This window comes from Anguilla rostrata, chromosome 3 (genome assembly GCF_018555375.3).
Source record: "Anguilla rostrata isolate EN2019 chromosome 3, ASM1855537v3, whole genome shotgun sequence".
In the NCBI taxonomy this organism is placed as follows: Eukaryota; Metazoa; Chordata; class Actinopteri; order Anguilliformes; family Anguillidae; genus Anguilla; species Anguilla rostrata.
In genome coordinates, this window is record NC_057935.1 from 41,731,303 (window position 1) to 41,752,193 (window position 20,891).

The 20,891-nt window shown below is 44.1% G+C and overlaps 1 protein-coding gene across 4 annotated transcripts in view; it reads right to left on the reverse strand.

The window, feature by feature from the left end:
• The window catches only part of bcl9 (BCL9 transcription coactivator), a 122,096-nt gene that overhangs the window by 24,295 nt on the left and 76,910 nt on the right, over window positions 1–20,891 (reverse strand). For all 4 annotated transcript variants that reach the window (XM_064327649.1, XM_064327648.1, XM_064327650.1 and 1 more), the window contains one exon: window positions 10,789–10,869. The gene's annotated coding sequence lies outside the window, so the exon portion shown is untranslated. The remainder of the gene's footprint in view (window positions 1–10,788; window positions 10,870–20,891) is intronic.

The following is a 20,891-nucleotide window of genomic DNA, read 5'->3' on the forward strand; positions in this document are numbered from 1 at the left end:
GTGTAATCGGCAGACCAAACAGACGATTGCCAACTTCAAAAGGCCTGGTAGACCCATTTCACACATTGCCACTTTTCCTTTGTGTTTGTTCACACCACACTGGTGAGCACATCACAGTTTATAGCAGCACTTTCCAAAAATAAAACATTATAAAGAAGGAAAAAGGAGGGAAGAATTTTTTTTTTGCCTGATATTTACAAACACGGTATCATTTCAACTAAGTTTTGTGGGCTCTGGCCATTTAAAAATGTGTCTGAGTGTGTGTATGTGTGAGTGTGTGTGTGTGTGCATGTACAAATGCACATATGTAGAGTGCATGTGTGCCTTGCATAGGACTCCTTACACTCAAATACCTGTACTCCACATCATCTAGACTACATCACAGGTGCTGTTGGCATTGTGTGTGCGTAACATGGCCAGCAGTGCTAGCCTGCCCCACAGCTAGATCACACCTCCCTTCCATATGGAGCCGGCACAGGTTATCGCCAGAGGCATCCGCTTCCCACAAACTCTGCATCAGAGACCTAACGGATACCGTACATTTTTCCTCTTCCCTTCATTCCCTGGTTAACAAGCAACTAATTAGCGTTACGGCTGTCACGCAAAAGCAGTAGTGACAGGCAGAGGGAAACGGACATGCAGACTTTTTTTTTATTTTTACACCCGATAAAGAAGCTAAAATGTCACTCGCGCTGCACATTGGGTTTGAATTCGTACAGCGGCGAAAGATAAAGGCGGTAAACAGCCTAATGAAGGGCTCTGTCAAACCCTGCACCTCGCACTGAATATGAATATTAACAGCTCCCATCCCAACAGAAGAGAAAATCTATTAATCATCTCAAACGGGGAGAAGGCACGGGGGGGGGTTTCCTCCTTTTATCAACAAGGTTCCGTTGCGCTCCCCTGAAAGGAGAAGGGTTTGCGAAACTCAGGAGATTATTGTAGTTCTGAGGGGGGGGGGGGGGAACCGCCACCACCCAGCATGTGCTTACGGGGACATCTGAGCCTGGGAGAAAGGCGCTTTTTTTTATTCAGCTCTGTTCCAGTGAAGCAAGGGCACAGTCACCATGGCAACGGCAGAGGTGTCTGAATCGGAGTGACTCGGAACACACAAAAAAAAAAAAAAAAACGGCCGGAGAGAGAGTGTCATCATCTACAGAACACGGACGTGCACACGCTCACGTGCGCACGCACCAACGGTGCTGCAGTACGCTACAGCTTATATAGAGAACAAAATATGACATGTACAATGTTCTGTACTAATGGTATTATGTCTGCCAAATGATAGGCTCCCGATGGAAAAATATTTGCAGATTGAAATATCCCCAGACTGGGAGAACTGAACCAATAGAAGAGTAAGCAAAAACATTTCAGTGCGATGATTTTCCCTATTTGCTGCTGACATGCATGATTAACTACAGGAATTCAGTAACTGCAGGCAACAACACCTGAATTGAATGCTGAAATGTTGCAAAATGCTTTAACAAGGCTGTTAAGGAAACTTGTTCAGGAAATATTAATCTCAGCGAAGAGTGGTTGGTGTCAACCAGCGATCACTGAAAAGTATTTGGAGTTTTGCTTTTTCACTGTGCAGGTCAGTGATGTTTTGCTTTTTCACAGTGCAGGTCAGTGATGTGATGCCTACTACAGCGCGGGTCAGTGATGTGATGCTTACTACAGCGCGGGTCAGTGATGTGATGCCTACTACAGCGCGGGTCAGTGATGTGACGCTGCAGTGCGGGTCAGTGATGTGATGCTACAGAGTGGGTCAGTGATGTGATGCTTACTACAGCGCAGGTCAGTGATGTGATGCCTACTACAGCGCGGGTCAGTGATGTGATGCCTACTACAGCGCGGGTCAGTGATGTGATGCCTACTACAGCGCGGGTCAGTGATGTGATGCCTACTACAGCGCGGGTCAGTGATGTGACGCTACAGCGCGGGTCAGTGATGTGATGCTACAGCGAGGGTCAGTGATGTGATGCTACAGCGAGGGTCAGTGATGTGATGCCCACTACAGCGCGGGTCAGTGATGTGATGCTACAGCGAGGGTCAGTGATGTGACACTACAGCGAGGGTCAGTGATGTGAGGCTACAGCGCGGGTCAGTGATGTGAGGCTACAGCGCGGGTCAGTGATGTGAGGCTACAGCGAGGGTCAGTGATGTGAGGCTACAGCGCGGGTCAGTGATGTGAGGCTACAGCGCGGGTCAGTGATGTGAGGCTAAAGTGTAGGTCAGTGATGCTAACTACAGCGCAGGTCAGTGGTGTGACGCTTGCTAAAGTGTAGGTCAGTGACGTAATGCTTCCTACAGCGCGAGTTAGCCAGCCTGAACATCTCTGCGACTGAGTGGGTTAGCGACACATCGGCTATAGTGACACACCGGTTAAGGCACAGGTGATTAAAGTAACCGTTACTGTGTGGGTTTGTGATAGGAGCTCTACTATGATGCGTGTTAGCAACATGGCTCCTACAAGACGGCTTTGTGATGTGAGGTGACGTCGCGCCTGATGCAGCACACGTTAGCCACACATGGCTGCTCGCTGAAGTATTTTCATTTTTAGCCAGGCAGCCATCAGGAAGGAACATGAGGGGAGAGGTGCGGGAGCCTGGACCGCAACCAGAAGCTCACCGGATCGAATCCTGGGTGGAATGCCAACGCACCCTTCAGCAAAGTACTTAATTTGCATGGTTTACGCACTGCACATATCCAGCTGCATAAATGGATTATCCTGACTGTAATTTCCATATGTCGCCCAGGGCATCTGCTAAGCAAACTGATAAGAAACAAACAAAACACTTCTGCAGGGATACACAGTCTCACAAAGCCATCCTCAGGGCTCCTATAGAGGGAAAACATCTTTCAAAGAACCACCAAGTGATTAATACACTCCTCTATGTACACAACCCAGACAGAGCTAAATGCAAAATGATTTATTATTCTTTTTTACCATCTTTACGGTTTCTGTTTTAACATTTCATAAAATATTTCTCTGCAGAAAGCAAATGTGAATGAATCTGAACCTAAAATGTAAAGTCTGATAACACTTCAGAAGAAAGTGTCTCAATGGAGCCTCACTCTGTAAACTGAATCCAACATAAGATGTATAGGATTTCAGTTCTTATTACATTAAACAATGGGTTAAATGTACACAATAGTGTCCTCAACACACGAACACATGCGCAAGAGCCGAAGACATTTATCGCTCTTCCGTCCGTAAAAAAAAAGAAAAAAAAAAGCCACCCTGAAAAAATCATCCTAGAAAGGAGAGAGGCGAGTTTGATTAATCACTATGGACACTGCATGTACACAGAGCCATAAATTAAAACCATTCAGCACCAATTAACAGGTTAGCAGGAGACAGGGTCAACAGCAGTGCAACACTCACACTCTCGTTAGTGCTACAGAAGGCTGACTGAGGCTGAGAAGCAGGCAGAAACCCACCCAGCATCTCAGACACACACTCAGACACACAAACAGACAAAAGGAGCAGCACGCACGCACGCACACACGAACGTCGCACACACGCACGCACACGCACACTCCCACAGCCGTCACACACACATCGTGTGCACAGCACACGGGCACACAGTCACACTGAGACATACACGCACAGCATCCCCTTTTTAAAACCTGTTTGTGGCCGCTGGCTAAAAAAAAAGGCCCGCCGATCTACCAGGCATATTTATGCAAATCCCATTCCGAAGCGAAGCCATAACTCATCGGTGATAAACTCTCTTCCTCACTCTCCATTTCTCCCTCGCTCTCTCCTCCCTTCTACGAGCACGGCTGCCTGCAGGGACAAAGGCTCACACACGTCGCTTACGAGTCAGCCCAGAACTGCAGGATTATAGACTGCACAGCCATTACAGCCTGACCAGCCACAGACAAACCCTGACTGCGTTTATTCATGCACTGCACACAAACACATGTACACACACACACACGTCTGTGCACATTTAAACACACGTACAATCCCAGAAATGCAAATACATTTCCAATCCCATAGCCCAACCAGTGCTGTTAACAAAAGGTGACAAGAGAAAAATGACCAGTTAATCCAGTATCACCACAATACCACTTCTAGCTTCACTAGAACCTATCTATCCCACAATCCTCATCTCTAATCCTCTATATTGTTCCAAATCCTTCAGTCTGACTGAATCTCTATCTAACGATCCCCTACTCTGCTCCAAACAGTCCTGTCTGATCCAATATCTATCCCACAATACTCCTCTCTGCTTCAAACATCCTTCACTCTGATCCAATAAATATCCCATAATACTACTCTCCACTCCAAACATCCTTCAGTCTGATCCAATATCTATCCCACAATACTCCTCTCCACTCCAAACATCCTTCAGTCTGATCCAATATCTATCCCACATTACTCCTCCCTGCTCCAAACATCCTTCAGTCTGATCCAATATCTATCCCACAATACTCCTCTCAGCTCCAAACATCCTTCAGTCTGATCCAATATCTATCCCACAATACTCCTCTCTGCTCCAAACATCCTTCAGTCTGATCCAATATCTATCCCACAATACCCCTCTCTGCTCCAAACATCCTTCAGTGTGGTCTAATATTGAAATGAGTTGCATTGTATTCTATGCTGTGCTGCAAATCTCTGGGCCAAGCCTCCCTTGAAAGAGATTTGTAACTCAATGGGACTCAGTGGGATAAAGGATACATAGATAGAAATCCAAAATCAAAGAATCCTCCTACATCTGCTCCCAACAGCCTTCACAGAGGAAATCAATTCATTTGGTATGCAGCTCTGACAAAGGCATCACCCATCCACCAAATCAGCCACTGCATTTGTTAAATACGTTCATTTCATCTTTCATTTCCTCTCCATCTCCATCCCCCACCTCACACTAGAGCAGGGGTGCACAACAAGGGCCAATCCATTTCAGGATTTTGTGCCAACATCTTGATCTGACATGTGTATAAGCACCAGCTACAGCCGCGGACTGCAAGTGTATCCTAGAGATTTCACTGTGCTCAAGTACAGAAGTGAAGCAGCATAGTTTATAGAGCTGTAAGAAATGGTAATCGGTTGGAACAAAGACCAGCACACAGATCGGCCCTCCAGGACCAGAGTTGTGCACCCCTGCACTAAAGCCCTTCTGAGGGAGGAGACACCAGTCCTGGTCAAATACACAGTTGGCTTAATAGTGCAGTGCGGCAGTCTTATCCAGGTTCACTGGGTAACACTACAGCTCTGTGAGTATGACCCTCCAGCGTAGTGCTAAGCATATGCAATGTAGCCAAATGTGGTGTGACGACCCCACAGTGCCACTGCTCCAACACACAGCTTTTATTATCCAAGAAAACCCATATAAAATAGCATTTTTCAAGGAATATCTGGCTAGCACCTTAAGGGGGAGAAAGCTCTGCTGAGCAGCATCCACTTCCTGCTATGTCCATGTGTACACTGAGGGCTAAGGCTGATCACCACCCCTTACTGCCTGCAACACCGAACACGTCCAATCACTGCAACCCACTCGTCTCCCCATTCAATATTATGCTCATCCTTGCAGTCTCATTCGGTATGCTATATGCTTATCATGGATCACCCAGCAGGCAGAAATTACATATACTGACCTGAAGCCCATTCTGGGAACATTTCCCGAGCATCTCTTAGCTCCACTGACACACATCAAGAATGAAGACAATAAAGATAAACTGTCAGGAACCGAAGCTTCTTTCCGTGGAGGCAAAGTCGGGACAATGTAGGAACTCAACACAGAAACGCTTTACAGAAGAAAGTAAAAGTTTATTGTAATCATTGGCCAGCGGGAAGACACAAGTTTGCGTCACAGTAACCCTCCTCGCACTGGCTTTCTATACTGGTCTAAATGCCCTCAAATGGCCTGACATGACGCATATGTGTCCACCTTATCTGGGCCAAGCCCAGTGACTAACGAGTGGCTCTCTCTGCTTAGGAATAACATAGGCTTTATTCACAAACACGGTTTTACATCTTGTACCGTACCCGATACCTTATGGCGCCTTATGATCCAAACACACAGGGCAAAGATAATACAAGGGAGACATTATACATTTCCACAAAATGTATTTTTCCATGGAAAAAGACCCCGATTAATATGAATAATGTACTTGCATATCAATAACCTGGAATTATTAAAACATCAAAATTAGTTAATAATGAGCTCTAGCAGAGAGTGTGAATTTGCGTACATTGTACATATGCTGTCCTCCCAGCTCTTTCTCTGCGTCCATGTGACCTGGACCGCCCATGGCAGAGCAGGCCCAATGGAAACAGGCCAGCCAATCAAAGCTCATATTTTCCCAGCTGTAAAGGTGGCATCTACTATACATCAAACTGAGAGCCAATGGCAGCTACTGAGCTGGAGTGTGCTGATAAGTGGGTACCCAGACTGGCTAGCTTCATTGGCTATTCCCTCTCCGAGAAATCTCCTGCCTGCTAGCGCTACCTCTGCTTGGGGGGCTTCTTAACAATATGCACCACAAAATGGTTTTCAGAAAAAAACACAGGGGTTAATTATTGGCTATTTGTGTATACAGCCTCAATTCTCTGGCTGTAGAGTACAGGTAGGTACATGCCATGTGTGCCATCAGTGAGATGTATGCATATGAGATGTAGCAGTTAAAGCACCGCCTCGCTCGCTGTCTCAGGCTGGCGCAAGCCTGCATCCTGTCCCTTCAGTGGAAAAGCGGTAATGGAGATTTATCCGCAGCAGCATCAGAGCAGGAGCCTTCTCCCCCGCCTGCTGTTATTGCCCACCTGCCCTTAGCCCCTTCACCGCTGTCCCCAGACGCCACACACCTGCTCTGTCCTTCACTGACATCCTCCCCGAGCAGCAGCTGCCTTCAGCTGGCTTACTCCCCCCACAATGGTCTCCAACCTTCCTGACAATCTCCGACCAGGGAAAACCACGTATACACAAATACATTTATCAGCATGGAAGTACCAAGGTAAAGCCAATTACTCCAGGTACAGCCAATTACTCAAAATGCATGTCAATGCAGAGTGCTCCTGCAAAGCTCAAAACAGAAAAAGGGAAATTGAAAATAAAATAACAAATACCAGATACTAGAGAGAGACACTGCAGGTAACTACTTACACCAAAGTTGTAAAATAATAGTTCACTTCCCAGTGTTTCACGATATTATTTCAGTTTTAGTGTACATTTTTGGTTGGCAAAGACAGTTTCTGAATGCAGAGTGAAGGATATTTAAGACAAGTTTCTGCTGGCTTTACAATGGCTGCTACAGAGTCATTCAAATTTGCAGTCTAAGACAAACGCACTTTGAGAAACTCCAAAGCAACTTATACAGCGAGCTTATGCCTGCAGAGGTTGAGTTTCTAATACCAGCTCATTCTTTAAAATAACATTTTATCTTCTTTTGAGTTGTAGCCATTTCCTATGGCACATGCAACCTAAAACTGAAGAAAGTTGTGGAGCGGCCTCCTCCATCAACATTACTACACTTTTCCTTGAACCGAGAAGTAAAGACGTATCAGCACTTCATAAAAATCGATATTTATGTTCATAATCAACCCATAGTCAAGCCGAAGTCCCTTTCTGGTTTATTGTGGCCAAGTCTATCAAGCTTTCGCCTACGAGCATCTTCACACCGGATAAAAGCCTTAGGCCTAATGCTTATTGTAACGCATTTTAATATAATCAATCAATTTAAGCTAAAAAACCAGCAACTGTTAAATAGGAAACTTACAGGTACATCAAGGTCACACTACATCACCATTGTTGCTGTGATTCATCCGTGATTAGCTGCCTAGCAATGGCTAATACTGGTTTCATCCAGCTCACTGATGGAATTGGCCACTTGGCACACCAGTATCCAAGTGGTAAAAAAAAGCACCTTGGCTTCTCATCATGGTACCGTAGACACATCCAAGAATTATAATTTATGAGGGAAAGACAAAAATACTCAACTCAAATAGAGTTCAAGATGCTGTTAACTACAAATCATTAAGTTTCATTACAGACCCTATTCCCTCTGCCACCATGTTGATTTGAATTCTGACAGACCAGCACTCTAGAATCGAGTGGGACATTAACTTCAGCATCGTTGCCTGTGACCTTGATGACACCAAAGTTGAAAACTCCAATGTTCCACGGTCACAGTTGCTGCTGAACTGAAGACTGTGGAGCAAGTAGGAAAATCTTTTGAGAACTCTATAGTGCTCAACATTCCTATATATTTTAGTACATGAGCACTTGTGCCCATGCCTACTAAATATCCACCTCTGTAGCGAAAAAATGTCATACCATGCTTGATTACAGGATTTACAGCTAGCCATCTCACTTCCTGGAAAAATGATAACATTAGGGGCTTGCAAACTTTTAGCATAAGTCTGGCAGCAGTTGAACTTTAAAGTGAAACAGAATATTAACACTATTTATTAAACAGGGTGTAGACTGGGCAACCATAAACGCGAATGTAATTCTCGGCTATTTGCAAATTGTTTTGATTACTTATCATTTCAGATTGCCGTTTTTCCGTTGCTTTGTTTCATGCATTATGACTCTTGAAAAACGTTAATTTTACAGAATACAGATACAGAACAATTTATTAGATACCCACACCAAGTTTGACCACCTCCATAACAACCACCCATAACAATGCATCATGCTTTTTGTTGGTTCATTCATTCGCTAGCTCTTGCTTAGCTACCAAAAAGCCATTTACTTAATAGCTGACTGATATACATAAAGGTCAGATTGTACGTGCTGGATTATCCCAAAAGGGAAATGGTCAAAATGCATTCCATTCCCAAATCCATTAAGTCCAATAAAGTCCATTGCAACCTCATTATTTGTATTGTGCTTGCATGATAAGCATTTGTGGATACTAGTGTATTTAATGGTTTGCGTTTAAAAGAAACAAAAAACAAACACATTAGTTAGCCTAACAGCAGGACTGATGTTAGAGACCCAGCCAGTCCAGAAATTCCCCAGCCAAATAGGGATCCGAGACTGTTCATCATGAAGGCGGAGAGGCACGGGGGCTAACCTACAAAAATGACTAAAGGAATGACCACTGCAAATGTATCAAATCCAGATACTGATGAATTATTAAAGAAAATATCAATTAAATCAACAAGTACCGGGATGGGTTATTAGATATTTCTCATTAAATGGTACAGACCGCCATATTTTCAAGCCCCATGCATCCAGAGCTGTGAAAATTCACTTCCCCACAGCATCTAGCCGGCATGTTTCAAATTCAAATCAAGTACAGCAAAGTACTAGAACGGCAAATTGCTTCAGTTATGCGCAGGCCCAGCAGCAGAATGAATATGGCGGAAGGGCATTTGATTGCCCGGGAGACTAAATGCATTTTGTGTTCGAGAATATTCTAGTAAGTCCGGTTATATGTACGGTACATTGTATAAATCTAATGATTAATAACTAGTCTTGATTGTCTACAAGCAACAAAAGGCAACTTTTCAAGGCCACTCGGACTGATGTTAAAATTGAACAATACAACCCAGCATCATTTCATTGTCAATGTTTCACAGACAGCCAACATTTTAAGGCCATTATAAAGAATATTAAATACAATATATAATGGGCATTATTAATAGGCCTCATGATTTTCAGTATTCAAACTGAAACGGTGAATGCATGTTCATGGCCATTCCAGCCGGTGTTGAGTAATGAAGACCAGGTTCACTCCACTGGTCAAAACATGCAAGTGATATAACTGCAAGAATGTGTCCTGTGGAGCTTTAAAAAACAAAAAACAAAATGTACTTCCAAACCCAATTCTGGAACACAATGGCGTGGTGCCACACCTGTGACGTTAGGCCAAAGATCCCTGCATACCAATGTGACGTCATTGGCTCACAGAGTTGCATACGTTTATGCTTCTGAGACAAACACACATTTGACTCCAGCTCCTTTTTACTCTTGAATGCCAGCCATTTCAAATATTTGCCGTGAACTTTTAAACTGTTCCGCATTCCCAACAAGTATTTCCGCTGTGCCGATGGCTCTCCCCAACAGAAGGCTTGGCTTGCACAGTGCCGGCTGCCAGAGTCCCCAGCCAGGCACCGCATCTAGTCGTCACGATGCCAACGTGCTTCGCCGGAAACCCCGCCTTTCGCTACTGCCACCCCAAAAAGAATGCTTTCGATTTAGTCAACCGCCAGCACTGCGCTGCAACATCTGAGAATTCAATTAAAAACTGGAATTAAAATGGTGACCAGCACAGAAATATGCTCTAACTGATGCAGCTAAGAAGGAGAGGCAAACCAAAGAGTGGAACCTCTGTGATTCATGGCAGAAAACCTTTCATTATTCATCAATAAGAAGCTAGTATTGCTCCAGTTACTGTGCAACAGACTGAGGAGATTGACATCCTCATTGGACCACATGCAAAAAGTTGCTCTACCGCTCAACACTATTCACCATTTCACCTGCTTATGCACCTGATATCAAAACTACACCATTCACCATTTCACCTGCTTATGCACCTGATATCAAAACTACACCATTCACCATTTCACCTGCTTATGCACCTGATATCAAAACTATATCATTCACCATTTTCACCTGCCTATGCATCTGATATCAAAACCCACACCATTCACTACGTTCACCTGCCTATGCACCTGCATGTCAAAACTATATCACTCCCCATTTGACTTGCCTATGCATATCAAAACTAGGCCATGTCCCATTTCATCAAGATAAGCACCTGCTGGGGTGACAAGTAGTCCTGTGCCCCTGCAGACCGCCTCCTCGCAGCATTAGCCCAGGTACTCACCATGTCCCTCTGTGTCACGATATAGCTGTCGCCATATCTTCTTCAGCACAGCAACTGGACACGCAGACCAAACTCTGGAATCTGCAGGGGCGAAGAGAGAAAAACATAGCATTACACACAAAGAATCAAGGCACTGTGTAATGCAGTGTGCATAATGCCAAAACCCACCGTCACGCACTGCAAATTGGACAAGGAGTCAAACTACAATACGGTTTCACACTGAATAAAACCACAACACACTGCATTACACACTGTGAATAAAACCACAACACACTGTATTAGACACTGTGAATAAAATCACAACACACTGCATTACACACTGAATAAAACCACAACACACTGCATTACACACTGAATAAAACCACGACACACTGCATTACACAATGTGAATAAAACCACAACACATTGCATTACACACTGTGACTAAAACCACAATACACTGCACTCCACACTAAGGATCAGATAACAACATACACAACCCATCTTCACAAACCATCAACCTCACAGCATCACAAACCCAGTCTGCACTGCATTTTATTGAATGAAACACTATGAACTGTACCACATAAGGCAAGACTGGAACACACACACACTGCTACATACCCATAAAACACAGACTGCCACATAAAGGGTCACACAAAACCGAGGCAATCCTAATCAGACCCAAAAGCAGTTACATACAATCCTGCTCATTTGTCATCTATCTAAAAAAAGGTGCTATGGGCATCACAAAAGGTCAAATATACAACACACAGGCTAACCAAGGCTACATTTATTGGCTGCACAACAAAGAGAATGTTTTGACTGGCCAGGTCTTCACCAAGCATGTGAGCGCACGTGTGCATGCGTGCATGCGTGAAGATGAAGTGGTCTTTTCATCTAAATAAAATGTTTGTTGTGACTGCAGAGTAAGATTAAATCAAAATAATGCTGCATTATCTGAGGTTACATGGCACCACCATGGTCATTTTGGCATTCTCCATAGCCAGCAGTGACACACACAGTTATGCCAACTGAGTAAAAAAGGCAACAAAAATCCACTACTCCCACTATGCACCTTAGACATGGGTCTGTGTATTTTGGTATACAGTTAAATGCAAAAGTATTGGTACAGTGACAATTTTAGTTTTGGCCCTGTAATCCAACCTACTGGATGTGAAATGAACCAATGAATATGAGGTTAAAGTGCAGACTGGTCATTTAATTTAAGGGTATTTACATCCATATCGAATGATCCGTGGAGGAATTACATAGTCCCCCCATTTTAGGGGACCAAAAGTAATTGGACAAATGAACAATCTTAGAAGTCACATTTAGTACTTGGATGCAAATCCTTTGTATTCAATGACTGCCTGAAGTTTGCAACCCACAGACATCACCAGATGCTGAATATTTTCGCTGGTGATGCTCTGCCAGGTCTGTACTGCAGCCATACTCAGTTCCTGTTTGTTTCATTTGCCTTCTGTCTTGTCTTCAGCGAGAGAAACACATGTTCAATTGGATTCAGGTCAGGTTATTGACTTAGTGGTTTACTAGAAGTTGCATCTTGCGATGAACCCTCTGAGGTTATGCTGGCATAGTCTTCTCTTTATGGTAGTCCTTGAAACATCTATGCCTATATCCTGGAGTGTTGTAATCTATTTGATGGTTGGAAATTGGTTTTTCTTTGCAAATGAAAGTATTCTTCAGTCATCTACCACCGTGGCCTTCTGTGGGCTACCAGGTTGTTGGCTACTGCTGAGCTGACCAATGCGTACTTGCTTCTTATCAATATATCAACCAGTTGATTGTGACATACCCAATGTTTTGGCTATGCCTCTGATCGACTTATTCTGTCTTTTCAGCCTCATGATGGCAATGCTTTACCGGTATTGACACTTCTTTGGTCCTTATGTTCAGAGACAACAGCAACAGTCTCCAAATGTAAAGGCCACACCTAGAATCAACTCTAGACCTTTTGTTAGGTTCCTTGTGTATGCACTAATGATGCAACAACACATAGCTGGCCAAGAAACAGCTGATCAGCCAAGAGTCCAATCACTTTTGGTCCCCGATAATGGGAGGACTATGTAAAAATAGGGCAATAATTTCTACACAGATCACCTGATATGGAAGGAAATACCTTCAAATTAAAGCTGACCGTCTGCACTTCATCCTGATATTTACCACTTCATTTCAATGTACTGGACTACAGAGCCAAAAGAACAGAAATTGTGTCACTGACCAAATACTTAGACTGTACAGTATATATCCAATCAGGTTCTTTTCTCTCCTGGTAAACCCAAGAGTCTCAGACAGGGAGACCTGAGCCCAGATTCATGCCAAAACTCACCCCCCCCCCCCCCCCCAAACACACACACCATCTTACAGGAAGCCAGCACATCTAGGTTGGACCAGTCGAGCATTACTGAGTTTACACTGATAATGCTATCGCCTTCATTCCACCGCAGTTGAGAATGTTAACAAGATCCTGTCATTCATTTTAAAACACACAGTACTGTGCAGTGCACCTTGTGCAAGCAGTTCAGAATCACATCCTGACCTTGCCAGCCAGGGCTCGAATTACACAGCAGCCATATAGCCATTGCCATGGATGCCCTACATTTTGGCCTTAACGCCCTTTTAAAAATAACTACCTCCATGGCCATTTGTGCCTTGCCTTGCAATCCATATGACCGTGGTGCCCTCTGGAGGAGAAACAAAAATAGTTACCAGTCCCTGCTCATGGAAATAATTCTCCAGGGCGTTTTTTTCACTGCACCTCAAATTGGTGCTGATCAGTAGCTTTTTCCGCAAGATATTTCCATCAATCGGATGCCAGCCTGGCGCTCTTGATAGCGAGCTTACGTCACCCTCTCATCCACTCACATCACAATTTTATGCAAACAAAGCTATGAATACAAACCAGATTTTTTCTATAAAAAAACAAAATATTGTTCTTGATGGTTGTTCGAAAAGACTTGAAGTGCGTGATGAAACTGTAAATGCAGTTTTCTGAAAGCTTTAAACAATTACATAATGTTTCTGTATTCTACCTTGCTCGCTAACAGTCATAGTTAGCTAATTAACAATCAAGCCATTGACGTGAAATAATCCAGAAAGTTATAGTATAGTTTCAGCTATAATTGGCTTGCTAGCGAAGAGTGTCAGCTAGGTTAGTTTGCAAGGCAGGAGGAAGAGGATGGTATGTATTTCGATTGTAAATGTAACATTACCGAGAGAGCTAGTGTAGATTCATCAGCTAGATGAATAGCGTTAAGATAAATTCTAATATAGCCAGCTAGCTGAATTTGTTACCTGGCACTAAGTACACCATACTAATGAATTGATGCCTCAATCAGAGACCTGTGGTCTCACTCTCAGGTGCATGGAAAGTGCAGTCCTCTGGGCCAATGAGCATGGCCAGTTCGGCTTTAAGTTTAAGGAGGACAGGCACTGGCAGGTGACGATTTCTCAGGGTTTTTATAAATATTACCTACCAGCCAGAGCTAAACTTATATAAGCCTGAAGTGATGACTTCATATAGCTTCAACACTACTGCTCAGTTGAATACCTGGAGTTTCACCATACAAAGCAGACATGTTCCTGCAGCATTTGCAAGAAAGAGTTTTTCCGTAATATCCAGATATCCAAGGAATTTGCAATTTCATAGCTTTTTTACCATTACAGATGCAGTACATTTCATTGTTTTTTTTTTTTTTGCATGAAATATGTACAGTAATCCGTACAGAGTGACTGAGAGCGGAATAAAAATTACAGTGCTGAAGGCGCAATAACAACCATTTCTAAGAGTTTGAGATCCCCTTCAGTTTGCCCCTTGCTCTCTCTCTCTTCACCCCTGACTCTGCTTGCTCCCACACATTCCTTCACCCATGCTGTGCAAAATTTTCCTTGGCCACAGCCCAAAGCATTGTGGGAAATCCCCCGTTCAGGGGCTCTGAGCTCCCTTTGTCGCCCCTCGGCTGTGCCAGTCTGAGAGACAGAACACAGAGGGGGAGGGGATGGGCGAGTATTTCATCATGTTTGAGGAGAAGCAGTTCCCTGAATCAAGCCGAGTGAGAGAAGAGAGAGAGAGAGAGAGAGAGAGAGAGAGAGAGTGAGAGAGGGGGATGGAGGGAGGGAGGGAGAGAGAGAGAGAGAGAGAGAGAGAGAGAGAGAGAGAGAAGAGAGAAGAGAGGGAGAGAGAGAGGAGAGAGGGAGGAGGAGGGGGAGGGAGACGGGAGAGAGAGAGAGGGGAAGAGAGGGATGGAGGAGAGGAGAGAGAGAGACAGAGAGAGAGAGAGCACCTGCTGCGACACAGCCTCACTTTCACAAGTTCACAACACTGGCATGTGAAATGTGCCGGTTTGCCTTTTTAACAAGCACAGGGTTACACACTTAAAAATACATATCAAATTTAATTGGCACACAAGTTAATTTGCTAAGGCAAGTCAGATACAAAAGGCACCCCCCCCCCCCCCCCACACCCCCACACCCTAAACTTGACTGATTAACCCCTTATGCAACTCCCCCTATTTAACATGAGGCTGAAAATAAAATATGCAACATAAAATGGTTACTATTCTTGAACCATTTTGACAGCAGGCATAATCCGGGTCTCTGCTGAGCCCTCGGGAGATTTTCCAATAGTCAGAATTACTCTAAATATTACCGAAGCAAAGTAAAAGAAGCTCAAACACGGTGAACGTTTTTTCTCACCTAAAATATTTTTTAAAAATTGAAAACAGATGGTCAGCTTAGAAACACAATGGAGTCATAGCTACAATGCTGGACAAATCCTAGTTCAAATTTTATGACAATATCACAAAAAATGAGTATTCTGCATTGTTAAACACCGTTAGAAGCAGAATTCCATAGGCTAAAATGCTTCTCAGCCATAATAATACCCTTCCACTGGCTGGCTGTGTACTGGGGATAAGCTATGCTCTCCATGTTGAGTCATTGCTTGCAAACGACAGGTTCCATTGGTTAGAAAGAGGGACTGCTTGGCTAGCGCTGTTAGAGACCAGATATAGTAACATTTCCTATATACACAGTACTCTCAACATGTATGCAACACCAAAACAGACAATGATAACGATAATTCTCCACAGAATTGCTAAGTAAACAGTGGACATTCTATAAATGTTTCTCACATTTCTGGGACTAAAAACTGCGATGGATTTTGTTTGCTGGACCCTTGTTGAGATAAGGTTATGGATATTCCTGTGATTCACATCTGGGGATTTCCAAAATGCATAGATGAGGAGGACCTCCCAAGCCTGTTTTTGTCTCCCTGCATGTTACAAAATAAGGTAAGGGTTGCTCTTACTCAACTTGTGTAAAACTTGTAAGTGATTTTGTTCATCTGAGACGCGAAAATGACATACGGCTAATCGGGGAAGATTTACAGGGAATCCACTCAAAGGTAGAGCAGCAGGGATCCATGGGAAGAACTTATTCCCCTTTTATTTCTAGTCTTCCCCAAAGGCCACTTCAGGATGTCTCGGATAAATTATCGATATCATTCAGCTCACTCGGCTTCCAAGCAACTATAATCAATAAATTGTATAATTTGAAAAATAAATACTAATATAACAATACTGACACTAAAGTTTTCCCAGGGCAAAGTCAATAAACTGAAAAGTACACCCAGGGAAAGTGTTCAGGCTTGGGCACACAAAGCTCACTGCAAGGTTGACTGACAAAGGGCTGCTTCATCCAAACAACCACTTGCCCTGGGAACAGTTCCTCTCTTCAGATAACAATCACAGCTGCCCTGCCTGAACCCCATTTTTAGACTGTCCAGTCAAACCGACAAAATGCACAAAGCATCTGTAGAGGCCATCTTATTTAACTGCCTCTGCATTTCCCCCAACAGCAGAAATGGAAAGTGAGGCCAGTACAGGGGACCCAGGCTCTATGGCCACACCTATTAGTACAACATACAGCTGTGTGCAGGCAACCTTAGGTTAAGTTAGACACAGGGGGCTCACCGATACAGTACAACCTACAACTGCACCCATTCCACCAGCTCACCACGCATAGGACCAACACTCCAATGCATCTCCAAGCTGTCCTGCCCTTGTGTTTGTGTCAATGAGGGCCAATAAGTAAAGCTGTCATGAGGCCTGACTCACCAAACCAATCAACAACAGCAAACCCAATGGAAAACCAGGGGGAGGAGGATGCTCTGATTGGGGGAGAGAGAGTTCGACTGGGGCTTAGAACTGCTCTGATTGGGGGAGAGAGAGACTGACTGGGGTTTAGAACTGCTCTGATTGGGGGAGAGAGAGACTGACAGGGGCTTAGAACTGCTCTGATTGGGGGAGAGAGAGACTGACTGGGGCTTAGAAATGCTCTGACTGGGAGAGAAAGACTGGCTGGGGAAGAGAAATGTTCTGATTGGGAGAAAAAGACTGGCTGGGGAAGAGAAATGCTCTGATTGGGAGAAAAAGACTGTCTGGGGAAGAGAAATGCTCTGATTGGGAGAGAAAGACTGGCTGGGGAAGAGAAATGTTCTGAGACATTGGGAGAGACTGCATGGGGCAGGGAAAGGCAGAGAAGCTGTGTTCCATGTAACAAGACCCCTTTTGAACCCGCAAGCACTTCTGTTTAAAATCCAATGAGCAGTGCCACCTCCGCCCTCACCTCTCCGCCAGATACCTCAATGCACCTGGTGCCTCGATTCTCCACAACCGAGCCGCCACCCCTCACACAGCCTTCTCCAGCCCGCACGCTAAAATTAGCGCTGTGCAAAAAACCATGAGCTAGGTCCTGTCCCTATGTTACCCCAAACTGCCACTGTGCTTAAAATTCCAACAGAATGACACACCACTAAAAACCTTTCCATTCAGCGTCCTGGCACAAGAGCGTGCCCTCGCTGGCACAGAACTGGATTTGGGGAAAGGGGGTGGCAGGGGGCGCTGGCATAGCTGCACCGCTCCAAAACGCACAGGAGTTTGGCACGGGCTCAGCACCAGAGTTAATCTGGCAATGGTTACACCACGCAACCTTGGCAAGCAATTATCCTGCGGTTTGATTTTTTTATTTCTCCAGAAAACGTTGCAGTTTGCGTCACATTTTTAACCCCACCACTGGCCCTGAGCTGCAGCCTAGATGCCCCACCCATGATGACATATTTCCATAACAACTAGGGCTGCAAAGCACAGGCTTCATAACGATAAGATATGATTTTGATTCTTTAGGCAATGGTTAGATATTTGGCAAAACCAGACATTTTGCTAAGATGGGACCAAAACTTATTTGATATTGTCAGAAACACTCAATATATATGATCCAGCTAACACAATCACGTTACAATGTACATATACAATGAAAATGAAGCTGAGAGTGCTTAAAAATATTATTGACGTCACGTCAAAGAAGAAAAAATAGCACTAACCATTCAAACAATGTTGGCAGTGTTGCTAGAGGGCAAACTGTTGTAAGACGGATTATGGACATATAAATAAGTATTTTTCTACGATTCTTCACAATACGGATCAATTTTTGCATGTTGTATCAATTGGATTGGATTGCTGCCCTTTGCTCCAATAAACTGATCCAGATCAATGTATTTTAACACCTCTAGTCACGACTGGGTTTGATATTATGTCAATATAGACATTTACCTGACAACAGGCTCCAAACTAGAGAGACGAACAATTTGTCGATTCATAAATTGTCAGTCGTGAGCATGCATGTCGAATGTTAAATTAAGTAATCGAAAATTGTTTTCTTATTTTAATTCTCAAACCTTTTAAAATAAAAGATCATCCGTGTTACCAAGGCTCCTGCTCAAAACAGCTGAGGTAACATGGGAGTCAGGTGGGGCTTGTTGTCATCCACTTTAATCTCACTGTCAGTTTAAAAGATGGTCAGCTTGCAGAAGAGTGCTGCATGGAATGATTTTGAAAAGCTCAATGAGAACAGTGCAAAAAACGGTGCTTTTCATCCACATCCTCACCGTGCTCACTACTAAACTGTATTACCCAAGTGACCATAACCACCTCTCCCAAATACTCCTCAACCTGGAAAGGATTCAAACCCACTCCAAAGATCAGTTGTCAAGTACACCGAAAACGAGGATGCATTAAGCAGAGCAATGAAACGGAACTGACTCCATTGGTGGAAAGTTGTACAGAAAACATACAGAAACCCAGAGAGACACACTCCCAGTACTTTACTTAATGGAGACGATCTTTTAAACTTGGGTCTAAACTGGCCACTGCAGTGCTACTGCTGGCAATATAAAGACAGATTTTCTGTTCATGGTCATGATCAGGTCCCTTTAGCATCATTGTAACAGAATCCAAACACTCTATAATGCCTTTTGGACTGGTCATTACTGGCTATAAAGCATTTAGGGCAAGTCATAACATTTTATAAAGCATTTAAGACTTCATAAGTGCCTCTCCACTTTGACCCAGTCGTCTATGTCATTGGCTGAAATGATAAAAGCCACAATTTTACCAAACCCTGGAATAGCACCTATTCCTATGGATGAGTGAGAGAGTTTGCGTGTTCATAGAATGAACTAAACAGATGAGAAGCACATGCAACAGTAGCTCTCCTTTGAGATAACATTTCCTGAAACACTGGGCCGTGTGCCTGCCCATCTCCATGTGAAAAATAAGATCAAACTATTATTTTCCCCTCCACAATGGACTATTGTGTGCACTCTCCATAGATTTTGTTTACCTGCAGTCTCAACTTTTATGATCATTTTTTAAATAAGGATGATCACAATGGTTTTGCACATAAAAAGCTACTATAGGCTGAATGCAAGAACCAGGCAGCTACATCTTCTGGGACAGAATACAAATATTTAGCCAGATTCCAACAGCACTCGTCACCTACAAGTAAGAACTGCCCCCGAACACACTGCTGGCAGCTTTGCCATGTGTGGATCAGATCATCCTGGACAGATGGACTGGTTTATGCATCGGTTAGAATGTTTTTTTTTCTTCACTTTTCTAAATGCTTTCCCACCCTTTTTTCTCCCCAATTCGTAAGTGCCAAATCGAATTCTTCGGCCGTCTTTGCCGCAACCTGCACAATTAATTTAGGAGGGCGCAGACGAGCGTGCGCTCCTCCAAAGCACGTGATGTCAGCCTCTGCTTCGCTCTGATTCAGTCTGCTTTGGTCTGCTTCGGTCTGCTTCACAGTTACGCGTGCGGGGCTCACCCAGACACGAGCTGGAGGAAAGCACTTTGCGAGCAGCCCGACCAGCCGAATTTCCGGGCCCCCGATTTGACCAGCTGGGATTGCTGGAGCGCAGTTTGCGCTGGCATCCCGACCCACCAAAGCCCTCGCATCCCTGGGCGACCGCAATGCCAACTGCACATTGTCCTGAGGAGCCGCCAGCCACAGTTGCCGCTGGTACAATCCGGATTTGATAGCAGGCTATGGGCCCCACGGACTTAGAACAATGACTTTTCCCACAAAACTTCCTGTAGTGTGTAGCATTGTGCATGGTTAGCCATAATCACATCAAACTTCAAAATAGTCACATCAAAGTAATGTTCTTTGTAACCCTATAAATTCATGTATAAATCCATTTTTAAGTAGAACCGTTGCACATGTAGCCACTTCAGGCCGATTTCTCCAATTTCTGCATTCAGTGAAGTGTCCCTGACGGTGAATGACATAAGAAAAGAACCAAAGTGAACTAAAAGGACAAACAGAAGTGGAAAAAATAGCCCTCCCACACAGAAACCAACAGTGTAATTGGCTTTACATAATTATCCATCTACGGAATGTACCCAGCATTGAAGAGAAGGCAGCTCTCCAAGTTCAGCCGTTATGCAATTTCATTTTTTTGAAATTATCTTAAAATGTAAGAAGGTTTCCTGTGTGAAGAAAGCATTTTTCACATTTTTTTCTCGTTCCATCAGAGTGCCTCAAGTCACCCCAAGAACAAAACCAAAGAACTGTCCAGACACACTCATACGACATACACACCACTACGCACACCACACACACACGCACACCACACCACACGACACACGCACCACACGCACACACAGCAAGCACACGCACACGCACGCACACACACCACGCACCGACCACACCGCACGCACACACACGCACACACACACACACACACACACACACACACA